The 13,808-nt window shown below is 56.9% G+C and overlaps 1 protein-coding gene across 2 annotated transcripts in view; it reads left to right on the forward strand.

Moving 5' to 3' along the window:
• The first annotated feature begins 2,238 nt into the window (after positions 1-2,238).
• Positions 2,239-13,808, forward strand: part of SRC (SRC proto-oncogene, non-receptor tyrosine kinase) — a 51,533-nt gene continuing 39,963 nt past the window's right edge. The window contains exon 1 of one of the 2 annotated variants that reach the window (XM_039227147.1): positions 2,239-2,415. The gene's annotated coding sequence lies outside the window, so the exon portion shown is untranslated. Of the gene's footprint in view, positions 2,416-7,774; positions 7,880-13,808 lie in introns of those variants that run through there. The other variant, XM_039227150.1, reaches the window with a different exon arrangement.

A 13,808-nucleotide genomic window follows, 5' to 3' on the forward strand; every position in this document is an offset into this window, starting at 1 on the left:
TGTGTTGGCCACATCCTCCTGAAGGGGCTCTTGAGAACCTCAGCCTCTGAGCCAAGCCTCAAAACCAGTGATGGCTCCAGGTGGAAGGCCACATCTGTGCTTGAGAGCCAACATTTGCCCCAGCCGTCCCCCACTCCTCCAAGAGAGTGTGTAGGGGCACGAATAACGAGGGCTCACACATACCAAGTGTCTAACACCCATTTCATCTTATGAGAGCCTTCTGAGAGAATCACGGTCTTTAGTCCATATTACAGACTGGCATACCGAGGCTTAGAGAAATAGCATGCTAGACAGCACATATACAAGACGTGGCAGAGCTGGGGCTTGAACCCAGGTCTGTGGGTCCAAAGTCTGTGCTTTTAAAGCCTTCTTTCATCCCAGGCCCAGAAGAAGCCCAGAACTTTCAGTTGAGTTCCTGGGGATGAATGTGATGTGCCTGTAAATATTTAACAATTAGCTCACTGGAAGGAAAAAAAAAAAAAGTCTAATTTCCAAGGTGAAAATATTCCCACCGGCCGTGGCGAATATCAAGTCACCAATGTGACATCGTTGAACTTGGAGTTGGAAAGAGATGAACGCATTTAGCTCCTGTGAGCGGTGTAAGCGTGGGTTCCGGCACCCACTGGATTCATGTCCTATCCCTGGCCCAGAGTGGCCTGGAAAGGCCCTCAGGAGTGAATAAGGGCTGAGAAACTTGCTCCTCCAGCCAGGGGCCCGCCCAGAATCCCAGGAAACTGCGGTTAATCTTTAAGCCAGCCCTGCAAACAAGCGCAGCTCTTTTCAGGCTGGCTTCTGGTGCTGGCTCTGCTGCTGGCCTCCTGTGCGACTTCGAGCAGCTTCTTCCCTCTCTGGCCTCAGTTTCCTGACTGTAAGAGCTACCATTAGCTGAGCACAAGCTCAGCCACCCTCACACTTCTCCCTTCTCACCCTCTCAGGAGTCCTCTGTGGCCACCTTCACTTCTGTTTCACAGGCAAGGGGACTGGGCTAGAGAAGCTGGTAGATTTGTACCAGGTGCAGCAGGACCTAGTCTAGATTTGAACCCAAATCAGTCTGGCTCCAGGCCTTGCTCATTCCTGATCTCTTGGAGGCTCTATTGTACTCTGAGGCCTTTGGCTCCTATATTCTAGGTTTCCCCTCCCAGCTCCTCTTACGAGTAGCCTAGGCCTGGTGCTGTTTGATCTGGCTGGGCCTTAGTTTCCCATCTTGTGAAATGGGAGAACTTTCAGAGGAGAGAAGAAGCAGGTGGTGGTATTTAAAGCTGGATTCAGACCCACCCTTCCCTAGGCCATGATTCCAGGAGGTCAAGCGAAGAGCCAAGGGTGGGGTGCCCACCCTTAATAGGGCAGTCCTGCAGCCTGGGCCAGGAGGTGGGGAGGGGGTTAAAGCGGTTGGCACAGTGGTTGGGGGAGCCTCTGTGGCCTAAAGTTGCATTTCCTTATTGTCTCCTTTCTCTGCTAGGCTCCTCCTTGCCCCCTGCATCTAGATGTAATTTTCCTCTTTATTTACTTGGAAGTGTGATTGCCACTAAATACCAGCTTCAGCCCCCTCATAAGCAGGAATATCCAGAACTCAGTGACTTCTGATGAGCTGCCTTAGTTACTGTTTTGCTTTGTTTTTAAATGCACATTAAAATGAGCCCATATCTATTAAAATAAGTGTTGCTCCTCCCCAGGCTGTCCTTCCTGTCCCAGTCCCTGCTTTGGGAAACTGAGGTCAAGGCCAGAGTCCAAGGCCTGGTTCTTGTCAGGTGACTTCCTTCTCTGTGACTCAGTCTCTTCATCTGTAAAATGGGGATAATCCTCAGCCTGCCCAGCCTCGGGTGTTGTTAGGAATAGATCCTAAAGTCCACCTGGCCATTAGCGCCATGCCTGGCAAGGAGTGAGGGCTCCGTTAGTGCTGAGATTATCATCACCATTACGCGTAATTACCAGAGAGGTAGATTTGGGGTAAATAGGGTGGGTGGGTTGGGGGTAGTTGGGGAGGGCATTTTGGGGTCTCACTGGGTGGGGCCCTCTCGCCCGGCCGGGTGGGGGCAGGGTTTCCGCGTCTCCGCCCCCTGGCCTGCCCCTCCCGGACCCCTGACTCCAGTGGGGTGGGGGCCCCGCGTGCGGGTCTCTCCTAGGTCACCGGCGGGTATCCGTCCCCGCACGCTTCCTCGTTCCTCCTCCTCCCGGCGGCCTGCCGGGCCCCTCCTCCCTGCTCGCGCGCTCCCTCCCTCCTCTTCCCCTCCCCGGGCCGCCGCCTCCTCCTCTCCTCCTCCCTTTCTCTCTCGATCTGTCTCTCCCGGCCCGGAATCCATTCCGGCCTGGGAGCCGGAGCGGCCAAGGCCGCCGACTGCCCGACCCCTTGGCCGTCCGGCGGTCCGCCCTCCGGTGCGTCTGTCTGCCGGTGCGCCAGCCAGCCGACCGGCCCAGGTGAGCGCCCCCCGCCCGTCCGCGGGCCCCCAGTCCCGGCCGGCATGGGGGAACCCCCACGCGGGACCACCGTGGTGTTGGATCGCGGAGCCGCGGGGGCTCCTGTCCACCTCTCCAACCTCCGCCCCCGGGTCCGAGCCGCGATCCCGGAGCGCCGGGCGGGCGCACGGGGACCTGCCCGGCGCGGCCTTTTGTTGTGATGCCGCGGGGGAGGGGGCTGGGCGGGGGGCTCAGGGGTCCTGTCCGCGCGGGGACCGCTTCCGACTCGCCCTTCCCCTGCCAGCCCCCCGAGAGCGGGAGCCGGGCCGAGCCCCCGGGCCGGGTCTAGGCCAAATCTGAAATCTGAGCCTGTCGGCGCCGCCTCTGGCCGCGGCTGCGGGGCCTGGCGCCCCCGGACGGGGATGGGAGGTGGAGAGGGGGCCGGCAGGGTGGGCCTGGGGGCGCCAAGCCAGGGGCGCCGGGCCGGGGCATCAGGACCTCCCTATACTCCTGGGGCTTTGGGTAGGGCCTGGTGCGGCCGGCCTGGAAGAGACTGGGCCACGCTGCTGGTCCCCGCTACCCCCAGCCCCCCAGCCTCGCCCCTGGCAGGCCCAGCCGCCTGCCTGCTCAGAAGTTGGCAAAAGTTTTGGGTTTTCTCCACCAGGCCGGGTCCATCTGCCTGCCTGGGCTTCGGTTAGAGGTGGGTTTGAGTCCCAAAAGGGGCCACCACTTGCCCTGCTCTGTGTGGTCAGATGGCTGCCCACCCTCTCTGATCTGGGGGTCCTGATCAGTGGCAGGTGGGTCTGGCTGGGGCTGCTGGGCTGGAGGAGGAATGGGGGTGAACAGAAGAGGCTCACCTGTGGGTGTGGGGTATCAATTCCACCTCTGGGGCCTTTAGGCCGATTGGACAGTGGGCAGAGCAAGTGCATCTGGGGCAGTGTCCCGGGGTCACCAAGGGTGAGTCCAGGCCCTGCCACGGTGCTGCTGGGATCAGGCTTGCTTTCAGCGATAGGCCAGGCTGGTCCTGTTGCTGACCCTCTTCTCAGCCTCCTGTTAGGCAGGCGAGACACCAAGGCCTCTTGTCTCACAGGGTGACCTGGGCCAAGGGACTGCCCCTTTGAGTCTCCACATATGGGAGGGGGAAGCATAGATGCACTTCACCGTGTAGGAGCTTGGTGTGCAGTAGGTGCTCCATAAATGACCGCTTCACTGGATGAATTGCCTAAAATGGGTGGGGGCCGAGGGTGCTGGCCCTAGTGGGGCTCATCTCAGAAGAGGATGGATTGGTGTCCGAAAAGCCACTTCATGACCCCTGGAGAAAGAATCAGCTCCCGCCCAGTCCTACCACGCAGCAGCTGTGTGACCTGGAGCAATTAGTATAAAATCGGCCCAATGGAGAAACTGAGGCTTGGAGAGGGGAAAGTGAGTTGACCAAGCCCACACAACTTGAAGCTGGGTCGACGCTTCAGGGAGCCCGGCCCGGCTGCCTCGCACCCCTCCAGTGTTGGGGGAGCAGGGGTTCGCCAGTGTGGGGCCAGGCACCCAACAGTGTTGGAAAAGGCTGTACTGATGAGTGGCTGCATGGAAGCCACGAGGGCCTTTGCCTTGGTGATGTGGTCTTTCCACCCGGGGAAGTGACTTACAGTGTGTCACCTCGCTCAGCTGACCGCCTGCCCAGGCCCTCCTGTGTGGCCCCTGGACTCTTCCTCCTGAAGGTGTCCTTGCCAGGATTGCCCTCTCCTCCACGAGCTGCTTATCTGTTCTTGCTCTTGGGTCTAGCTTCAGGCCCACCTCTCCCAGGAAGGCTCCCCGGCTCTGCCCTCCACTCCCCAGTTCTTCCTGGAGCATGAACTCTCCCTAGCTCATGCACAGTGCCTTCTTTTGCTTCTTCCCTGGTTGTGACCTAGGGTTTGGGGAGTGTCTGACTCCGCCAAGCCCCAGGAGTCAGGCTCAGTGACCTGCTGACAACCCCCTCCCAACCCCCAACCCCTTGGTTCTCTGGTGACCTCATTTTCCCAAACCTGCCTTGATGCAAACATCCATGACCCTGTATGGGCCTCTGCTATAAACCAGGAGTTTCAAACTGAGGCTGAGTGGTGTGGTGATGGGGTTCGTGAGTGAGGGCTGTAGGAGGCACCAGGTGGCACCCAGGAGGTGGTGCTGACTGAGAGTAACAGTTTGCTCGACTTAAGGAGAGACGGTGCTCTTTCTCCCCTTCCGTTCAGACACATCCCAGGGCCCCTGGGGTTGTGGAGAGTGGTCAGCCCGGGTAAGTCCTTGCTGCAGAATTGTGAACAGGTCCCTGGCCTCCCAGATATTTGAGTCTAGAGGGTGAGCCAAATAGCAAACAAGTTGCCAAATAAATTAATATATAATCACAGATGCGATAAGGGCCCAGAGAGAGAGGCGTGGGGTGCAGAGGAATCTTGAAGGAAACATGTAGGAGTTGGCCAGGCATGGAGCTAGGAGAAGGGCTTAGCAGGCAGAGGGAACTGCATGTGCAAAGGCCCTGAGGTGGGGGAGTGTGTGTTGTTATGGAGAAACAGTGGGAAAACCTCTGAGTCTGGGGCACAGAGAGTTAAGGAGAGTGGTGAGAGGTGAAATAGGGGGGTGGTAATTGGTATCCCCTGTGTGAACAGACCTATGTTGGAGGCCAAGGGTACAGAGCTGGCAAAGGTATCTGGTAGAAATAGATCTGTGGGCTGGACTCCAAGTATTCTGTGAGGGCCTAGATCAGGAGTCAGGAGGAGGAGGAGGAGGAGGAGACATTTGAGTTCGGGCTTTGAGAGTGGAGTAGGAGTTCACTGGTAGGAAGACAGGAGAGGGTGGCTGGTGGCTGGGAGTGAGCCCGGGAGCAGGCAGGGGTCACCTGGAGACCGAAGGTATGATGAGGGGTTAGGAGTCAGGTCTGTGTTCAAGTTCTGACAGTCTGTCTCCACTTGTTGTGGTTCGTCGGGTCATTTACTGTATACTTCTGAGACTTACTTTCTTTGTCTTGAAAATGGGAACAATAAATATCTCCCTATCAGGTGACAGTTAAAGGACTGTATGGCCCCAGTGTCTGGTGCCCGTAGGTACTTAGGAAAGGGACCTGCCTTGAGTGATGTTACACCAGCGTGTCACAGAGGCCCTCAGTGGACGAACTCACAGAGTCTGAAGGTGCTGGTCTGGGCAGGACTGGCCTAGGAAGGGATATTTGCAGACAAGGCCACCCATGTGCTGGGCGATTTGAGTCCTGCTCTGCCCTTGCTGGGTGAGGAAGCTGACCTGGGGAGAGTATCTTTTGGTCTAGCTCAGCCCCACTTCGTGAAAGCCTGCCTTAGGTGAGATTGGTCCATTTTCCAGATGTAGATACCAAGACCCAGAGAGGAGAAGCCACTTCCTGCCTGGGTCACGCGGCTCCCACACCTCTATCTTCCCTTGGGTCCCTATAGTCCTTTACTTCCCCTCCACTGCTCTTACCCCCTTATCTCCACCGTAAACCACTCTGGTTTCCACTCAAGCCACTTGGCAGGGGGCGGGGGTACTTCCTCTGGGGCACCTCAGTTCCTCATCTGTGAAGTGGGATAATATGAGTCATGGCTCTTGGGATGTCCCACGAGGACCAAAATAAAGCATTTAGCACACATTAACCAGATAAATAGTGATGGGGCAGAACGAGACATTTCTCAAGTCCTTCCTCCTCTGGAGGCGACAGCCCCTCCCTGCGAATCAGTTTCTGAAGCTGTAAAATGGGCATGGGGCATACACTTAGTAAGGCCAAAGGCAGACTGGGATGAGATTGTACCAGCCTTTACCTGGTGATTACCCATCTGGGAGAGGTAGGCCCAGCACACGCTTTGCCTGTGTTCAAGGTCCCATTCCCACTGTAGGTCCAAAGGCAAGTCACGTAGCCTCTCTGAGCATCAGCCGCTGCACACCTCCCTTATGAAAATTAAATCAGCTAATTTCTCCCAGTGGCTTGAATCACTGGATGTTCAGTGACTGTTACATCTTTCTCCCTTGCCCTCCCTTGCGGGGGCTCAGATATTACCCAGCCTTAGGATGGCCAGGCCCGCACTGCTGTGCTGAGAAGCATTCTGGGGCCAAGTCTTGGCTTCATGGGAATGAGTGTGGGGAGAGATTAGTAATGTCTGCCATTGGCAGGGGAGTAGAGCGTGTTGTACGTGTGCCGTGAGTTTGTCATTCCTGATCGATTCTGACCTTCTCTTTTCACAGATGGGGGAATTGAGGCCAGAAAGACCCAGGACATATTATCCAAGCCGGGAGAAAAATGCACATCTCTTGTCTTTTGATCCAGGGCTCTCCTGACTCAGCCAGCCTGTCCCTTTCTGCAGGACAGCCTGGGTGGGGAGGAGTCCAGAGACAGATGACTGGGGAGGATCCCAGAGCCGGAAGCAAAACCCCCCGTGTCCCCACTCCTTGCTATAGGACCTTGAGCAATAATGACTCCTCTCTAACCTGGGCCTAGTTCCTCTCCTCCCCGTAGACTAACCAGAGGAGTTCCAGGATAAAAGGAGAAGCTAAAGGAGAGGAGAAGCAGGTGACCTTGGCCAAGTTCCCACCTGCCCTGGTCCTCAGTTTCCTCCTCTGTGCAGTGAGGGCTTCTCCCTCTCTGAGGCTCTGGGATGGGGATCCTAGCCAGGGAGCTCTCCAGGGCAGGCATGACCGAGTCCTCTTAGAGTGCATGTAGGCTGTTTGAGACTGTGGGCATGAGTCCTTCAAGTCCTCAGACCCACTGGGGCCGCGAGGCCAACATAGACAGACTCCTGGTGCCAGGGATGGAAGTCAGGTTCGGATGGTGTCAGGAAACTCGGCCTTGGCAGGCCTGATTGCCTTCTCTCAGCCTGCCCGGATTTGCTGCCCTAATTTTCAATGTGTCTGAAGTGGAGGTCCCCATGCCATGTCCTCTCCAGCCAGGTCATAGCAAGGTGACCCATTCCATCCTTTGCCGCAGCATGCGGTAGGCAGAACTTTTGCTCCTATTACAGAGAAAAGGAAACTGAGGCTCAGAGAGGCCAAGGTCTGGGGCCACGGTCGCCCAGCACAGTAAAGTGTGAGCCCAGACTTCTGGCTTCTGGGTGATCTGTAGCATCTGAGTCCCACGGAGTGTGCACCCAGCTTGCCTGAAATCTTTGCTGGGGGGAGGTGACCCTGACTTTCTGGGCCTCTGGTTCTGGATTATGGATCTCTGCTCAGACCTGAATGTTGGGTCTTGCAAGGGCCTGGGGGTGACATCTCACGGGTGCTCAGTGGAAGCTCACGGCATATGAGTAGAAGTAGCAAGGCTCTTGGAGCCACTTGGTTCTGAGTTCAAATCTTGATTCTGCCATTTGCTGTGTCGGATTGTGGGAAAACAATTGCTTGGAGCCCCAGTTTCCCTGTCTTTGGAACGGGAATGACAGTGCCCGTGCCAGCTTTGACAAGGTGGTGTGAGCATCTGATGAGCTACTGTATGTCTGCTTTGGCACAGAGCCTGCATACAGTAAGTGCTTAATATCTTCGTGATTATGAAGGTAATTCCCTGACGAGGTGGGAATTCGGGGCAGGAATTACAGGCCGACCGATCAGGGAATCCCTGGGGCTGAGTCTAGATACCTGTGTCTGTGGCAGGGGTGGGGTGTGGCTGAGGGGAAGGGTAACTAGAAACAGATAAGTTTTATGACTGGGTGGACTGGAAACCACTGTCGCCATCTAGCCTCTGAGCGTGGCTCCTGCCTCAGCCGACCTGTGACTTGTCTGTCTGTGACTTGTCAAGGCCTCCCAGTGTCCTAAGCCCTGGCACTGAAGGCCTTCTCACTGAACGGGTCCCTCCCTGTGAAGGTGACCACTGATGGCACCTTGGGTGCTTTGCCCCTTTGCCTGCCTGGCCTGAGAGGCAGGAGCTGTTATTGCGCTGGGGCTTTCTGGGGGAAAGTAGCTGAGGCTCAGATAGAGGTGAGGTGGGCCCAGATCACAGCAAGGGCTCCTGGAGGTGAGCTCTTCCTGACCCCACCCTGGTCACTCCTACATTTCCCTTCCACCCAGGTGCCCCTTTAGCCTTTCTGGAAGGCTCTCTTCCTGTGTGCCTGGGCTTCCCACTCGCCTCTGTGGGCCCACTGCCCAGCGGTCCACCCTCTCACAACTTGACTAAGCGGCTGATGCCTCTGCCTCCAGAAGGCTCTTAGTGACCCCTCTCTGTACCCACACCTGGCTCCGTTCTTCCCTCCTCTGCACCCCGCTGCCCCTCTCCGCCTTCCCTCATGGCTCTGACACATTCCGCCTTAGACGGCAAGTCATAGGATTTTTTTTTTTTTTGCCTCCTAGGCAGTAAGGCGGTAACCATCACTCCGAGGCTGCCACACTTGACAGTTTGCAAAGCACTTTCCACAGTCACCTCTGAGCATCCCCCAGCAGAGCTAAGCAGGTGGGGAGACTGAGACCTCAAGCTCAGGGCCACCTCAGCTGCCCTCTCTGCTTGAGCTGATGGGACTGAACCCCACCCCCGTTCCCAAGAACCCCCAGTCTCCTGAGGCAGGAGCCCCTCTCTCCGAGCCCCAAGAAGGGATTTGGAGGTTCAGAGAGGCAGAGTGACTTAGGTCTGAGGTCACGTGGCGTGGAAGGTCTGCAGAGCTGAGAAGGGGCGGATTGTGCCCACATTCCCACGGCTTTTGAGTGGAGAACCAGATGTACCCGTGATCCTGAGGGGAGAGTGACCAGCCGCTGGGTTCCTTCAGAAGGCATTGGCTCCCTCAGCACATAGCGGAGCCCTTGTTCGGGGTGAGTGCTCATGTCTAGTCCTCCCGGTGTCTTGTGAGGCCGTGGTTCTGGCCCCATTTCACCAGAGAGGAAACCGAGTCTCAGACAAGCAAAGAGACTTGCCCAAGGTCACACAGTGCATGAATTTGGACCCAGGGCCCCATGAACACTACAGTCTACCCCTACCCCCCCCATCCCCCATCCAGGCTGAGCCCTTTTTTGCCTCCTGTCTGACCCCTCACCCTCCCTCAGCCCCTGCTAGGCATTCCTCTCAGGGCAGAGGCCAGGAGACTTCTCTGGGGAGCCACCTGCCCCCAAGCCCAGGGCTTCTCCACCTCCACCTGCTGTTACCCACAAGCTCTGTGACTTTGGTGAGTCAGCTCACCTCTCTGTGCTTCAGCTTCCCTACCTGAAAAATGGGCCTAACGATAGTATTCACGTTATGAGCTTGTTCTAAGAATGAAGTGAGGTGCTTGATACTCTCAGCAAAGCCAGCACATAGCACACCCTCAGTAAATGTTAGCCGCTGCTTTGTTATAATTCGTACCAACTTCAAGAGGAGAGGATTGACAATCCCATTCTCCAGATAGGGAAGCTGGGACTCAGAGGAAGGAAGCAGCGTCCACCAGGCCACTGGGGAATGTCACAGCTAGAAGGTTCCTGGGGCACATCCCATTTTCCAGATGGGGCAGCTGTTTCTTTCTGGGACTCAGTTTTCTCATCTGTGCAGTGGGTTTGTGCATGTTGTGGAGAGGTAGTCTATCACATCAAACCGATGTGGTCCATCTGTCAGTAGCTACCCTAGTGAGAGAGAGTGGGAGGTCGGAGTTCCTCTTCTATCTGGGTTGGTGGGGCTGTGCCCTGTGCATTTTGTCTCTGAGTTTTGCCAAGTTCTCAAGTCTGGGCCTGTCTAGGAGGCTGAAACAGGCCCAGCGGGCCTTCTGTGCCCTATGGCTGCTGGCACCCAGGTCCCACCACATCACCTGTTCCATCTGCCTCCTCTGCTGCATGCCCTGGACAAATGGCTTCTCTTACTGAGCCTCAGTTTCCTTATCTATGAGATGGGGCAGGAGTCTCTTCTTCACTGGGCTGTTGGGGAGACTGGCTAAGCTCATTTCCCCCCAAATGCCTGCCTACGCCAGGCTTATAGGAAGTACCCAGCTAGTGGCGATGGCTGTAAGGATGGGAGGCTCCTGACTGCTAGGAAGGGGGAACAGCATTCCAGGCAGAGGGCCCATGTGACCAAAGTCTCAGAGGCAGGACGTTTAGGGAGCACCCTGCGGTTAGGTGGGGTAAGTGGGAGAGGACTGCCAACTTCCAGGATTTGGGCTGACCCTGAGGGAGGTAGACAGGGTGTCAGCAGTCACCCTGGTGATGTTGACCTTCCTGCCCTCCAAATTGTAGATTTGCCCTTGGAGGCTTGGGAGCAGCCACCTGTGATCCCCACCCCCATCCCTGCCAGGTGTTCCCGAAGGCCCTGGGACCAGATGAGCCACAGTTCTATTTGGGGACAATTCTGCTGTTCCCGTTTCTCTCCTGTGCCCTAGTTTTAGAAACGACGTGGGTTTGGTTACCAGTTGGCCATTTGCAGAAAGCACCCCCCCGCCCCCAATCCGCCCATACCTTAGATCTGTGGGCAGCCTGGGCAAAACAGAACTCATTATTGCATCTGGAAGTTGTTCCTGGCCTCTGTCCCTGGGTCTTCTGGGTAGGGAGTTAGCATCTGGACTCCTGATTACCTGCTGCTGGTGTCGGGGCTTGTGCTGGGTGCTGGAGACCCCAAGGGGTGTATTCTGGGAGCAGCCAGCACTCTGGTGTAGATAGACACAGACACTGATCATTGCCCTACCACAGGGTAGGCACATATGAATGGTGGCAGCCCATCACAAGGCCAGAAGGGCTTCCTAGAGGAGGTGATACCTGGCCTGAGTCTTAAAGGGTGAGCAGGAGCTCGTGAGGGAAAAAGCATGGTGAGGGCATGCCAGGAAGAAGGGAGGGCATGGGCGAAGATCTGGAGGTGTGAACTCACCTGGTGTGTGCAGGCATAGGTCATGAACAAGGCAGTTAGGAGGTGGCTAGGTTGACCAGGCAAGCCCTCAAACCCTCGGCAGGCTTTGCTGAGGCCTTCTGCTGACGGTGTGATGGGAAGACAAAGAGAAGGGTCGGACCGGGCTCCCGTGCTCAGTTACTGTTGTCAAATGAAGGTAGCTCATGGGGGCTGGGGTTCCAGATAGGGATCAAGAACCCCTCTCTGGGGCAGAAGGTGGGAGCTGGTTGGGGCCTTGGAGGGAGCAGGCCAGGGAGGACTTCCTGGAGGAAGTAGTACCTGACGTACCTGGAAGGATGGGCCAGTTCTCTGTGAGGAGGTGGCACTTGAACCAGGGCCTGAAGGTGCGGTGTGAGCAGCGTCTCTTGTTGGAGCCCGGAGGAGTGGTCGAGTCTTGACTTGAGAGCTGGCTGGTGGCCATCGGTGGAGAGCACCACGGGCACGCTCGGGGGTCTTCCTGCTGTCCTTAGGCACAAGGAGGGACTGCTGGGCAGGACCGATTGATCTGGCACTGTGGGCATTCCATTGGCGCTGTGGCTTTTGGTGAGGTGGCCCTGGAGAGAAAGTGGGTGCTAGCCAGGCAAATGGGATGGACTGGGGAGCAGTGAGGTGAGGGGGTGGGGGCCTCTGTCCCCTCTCTGCCTCCTTGTACATCCTTTCCCTGCGGAAGCCGGCCTGGCAGGAAGTGGTGGAGATGTGTTGGGGCCTGGCTGGCCAATTCCGAAGGCGCCTGGGGGATGGGCTGTGTGTGGGGCAAGGGCGCTGGGTTCAGGGCCCGGCCTCCCCACCTTGTTGGGTAAACCTTGCCAGGGTAAAGGTCTCCCCACTTGGATGCAGGGTTAGGCATGGTTGCCCATTTGTGCCTCCAGAAAGCCCCCTCCGCCCTCTTGCACCCAGAGGGTCTGTTCTCCAGGCAAGGTGAGTTGAGAACCATGGCTAAAGATTGTGGTGCCAGATGAGTATAGGTTTGAAGCCCAGCTTTGTTCTCTGTTGGCTGGGAGATCTTGGCCAAATATCTTTGCCCTTCTGAGCCTCAGTTTCCTCATCTGCAAAAATGGAGGTCACCCTAGAGCCTCCCTCTGAGGATGTAATGAGATGTCAGGGACCCCAGCTCCTGGCGCAGCTGACCAGGGGTGGTGGGGCCTGCTGTGCGGCTGAGGAGTGGCTTCCAGTCTGCCCCGGGCTCAGCACAGGCACTGAGGACAAAGCCCCTTTGTGGTAGGACAGATGGAGCCTGGGAGCCCCCCTCTTCGGGGACCAGAGGGCCACCTGCCCCTCCTCCTCACCCAGTTCCCCCGAGGGAAGGCGCTTCCTCAGACAGAGAAGATGGGAAATGAAAGTCGGGTTGTGCAGGAGGAGAGGCTGGGCTGCAGCTGCGCGGGCCGGAACCTGGCTGGTGAACTTGGGTGGACCCGCGCCTTCCCTGGGCCATCTTCTCAGGGCCCTGGGCAGCCCTGGAAGGTCCCAAGCCCACTGTGTGTGCCCAGTTCACTCATCCACCTGTCCGTCTATCTGTCTGTCCATTCAGCCGTCCATCCATCCACCCATCCATCTATCCGGAATTACCAGGCATCCACTCCATGCTAGGCCCTAAGCTTTTGGCCAGTGTCCACTCTGACCAGATGGTGCCCAAGCACCCCAGCTGTTAACCGTTTCGAATGTCACACCCACTGCAGAGTATTCAGTCATGGGTGAGACAGAAGTGGCCCCTGTCCTCATCATATGTGGACTCTCACTATGTCATCAGAGCTGCGGTCCGCGCTAGGAAGGAGAAGTCGGAGGTTCTCACTCCAGCTGGGGGAGGTCAGAGAGGCCTTCTGCAAGGAGGTATAGCTTTTGAAACGAGACTCAAAGAGAGAGTGGAGTCGTCCGGGTGTGTTGCCACTTAAACAGGTGGTTAGGAAAGGCCCTCTGAGAAGGTGGTGTTTGAGTAAAGCGCTTGAAGGAAGTGAAGGAGTGAGGTGTGGAGATGTCAGGGATACTGTGCTCTGGGTAGAGGGAGCAGGAGCAAAGTGCAAGTGCAAAGCCCAAGGCAGGTGCTGCCTACTGGGTTCTTGGGGGAAGGGGAAGCAGCAGACCGAGTGAGAAGGGCCGAATAGGTGACAGGGGGCAGAGTCCTCTCTAGGGCTTTGGAGGCCCCTCGAGGACTTTGTCCTTTGTTAGGGGCTGTGAAAGGTGTTAAGTGGGAGTGATGGCTCAGACTGACATTTCAGAAAGGCTCTCTGCCCCCAGGTGGCCCTCTCTGCCCCCAGGTGGCCCGCTTGGAGGAGGAGGTTGGGCCTGAACCAGGGGGTGGCCGTGTACTTGGATTCAGGATGTGTTTGGAGGCGGGACTGACAGGGCTTGGAACTGAGTTACACGGGGGCAGGAGGAATCATCTTTCCTCTCTTGGGCTGCTGGTGATGAGGGGCCAAGTCCCCACCACAGAGCACTGTGGCTTCTGGTTTATGTTCATCCCCTCTCCCCAGTCCTTCTGGAGGCACGAATTCCCAGCAACTTCTTCACTTTGTCCTAAGGACTGGACTAAGCCCTCCAGTTGCTGGGGCTCTAAACAACTGTGCGCCTTAGGTGAAACTGGCAGGACCCTACCCATTTTACAGATGAGAAAACTGAGGCAAAGAGTGGGACC

The sequence above is a fragment of the Hyaena hyaena genome, unplaced genomic scaffold, assembly GCF_003009895.1.
Source record: "Hyaena hyaena isolate Hyena2069 unplaced genomic scaffold, ASM300989v1 scaffold_25, whole genome shotgun sequence".
NCBI lineage: Eukaryota > Metazoa > Chordata > Mammalia > Carnivora > Hyaenidae > Hyaena > Hyaena hyaena.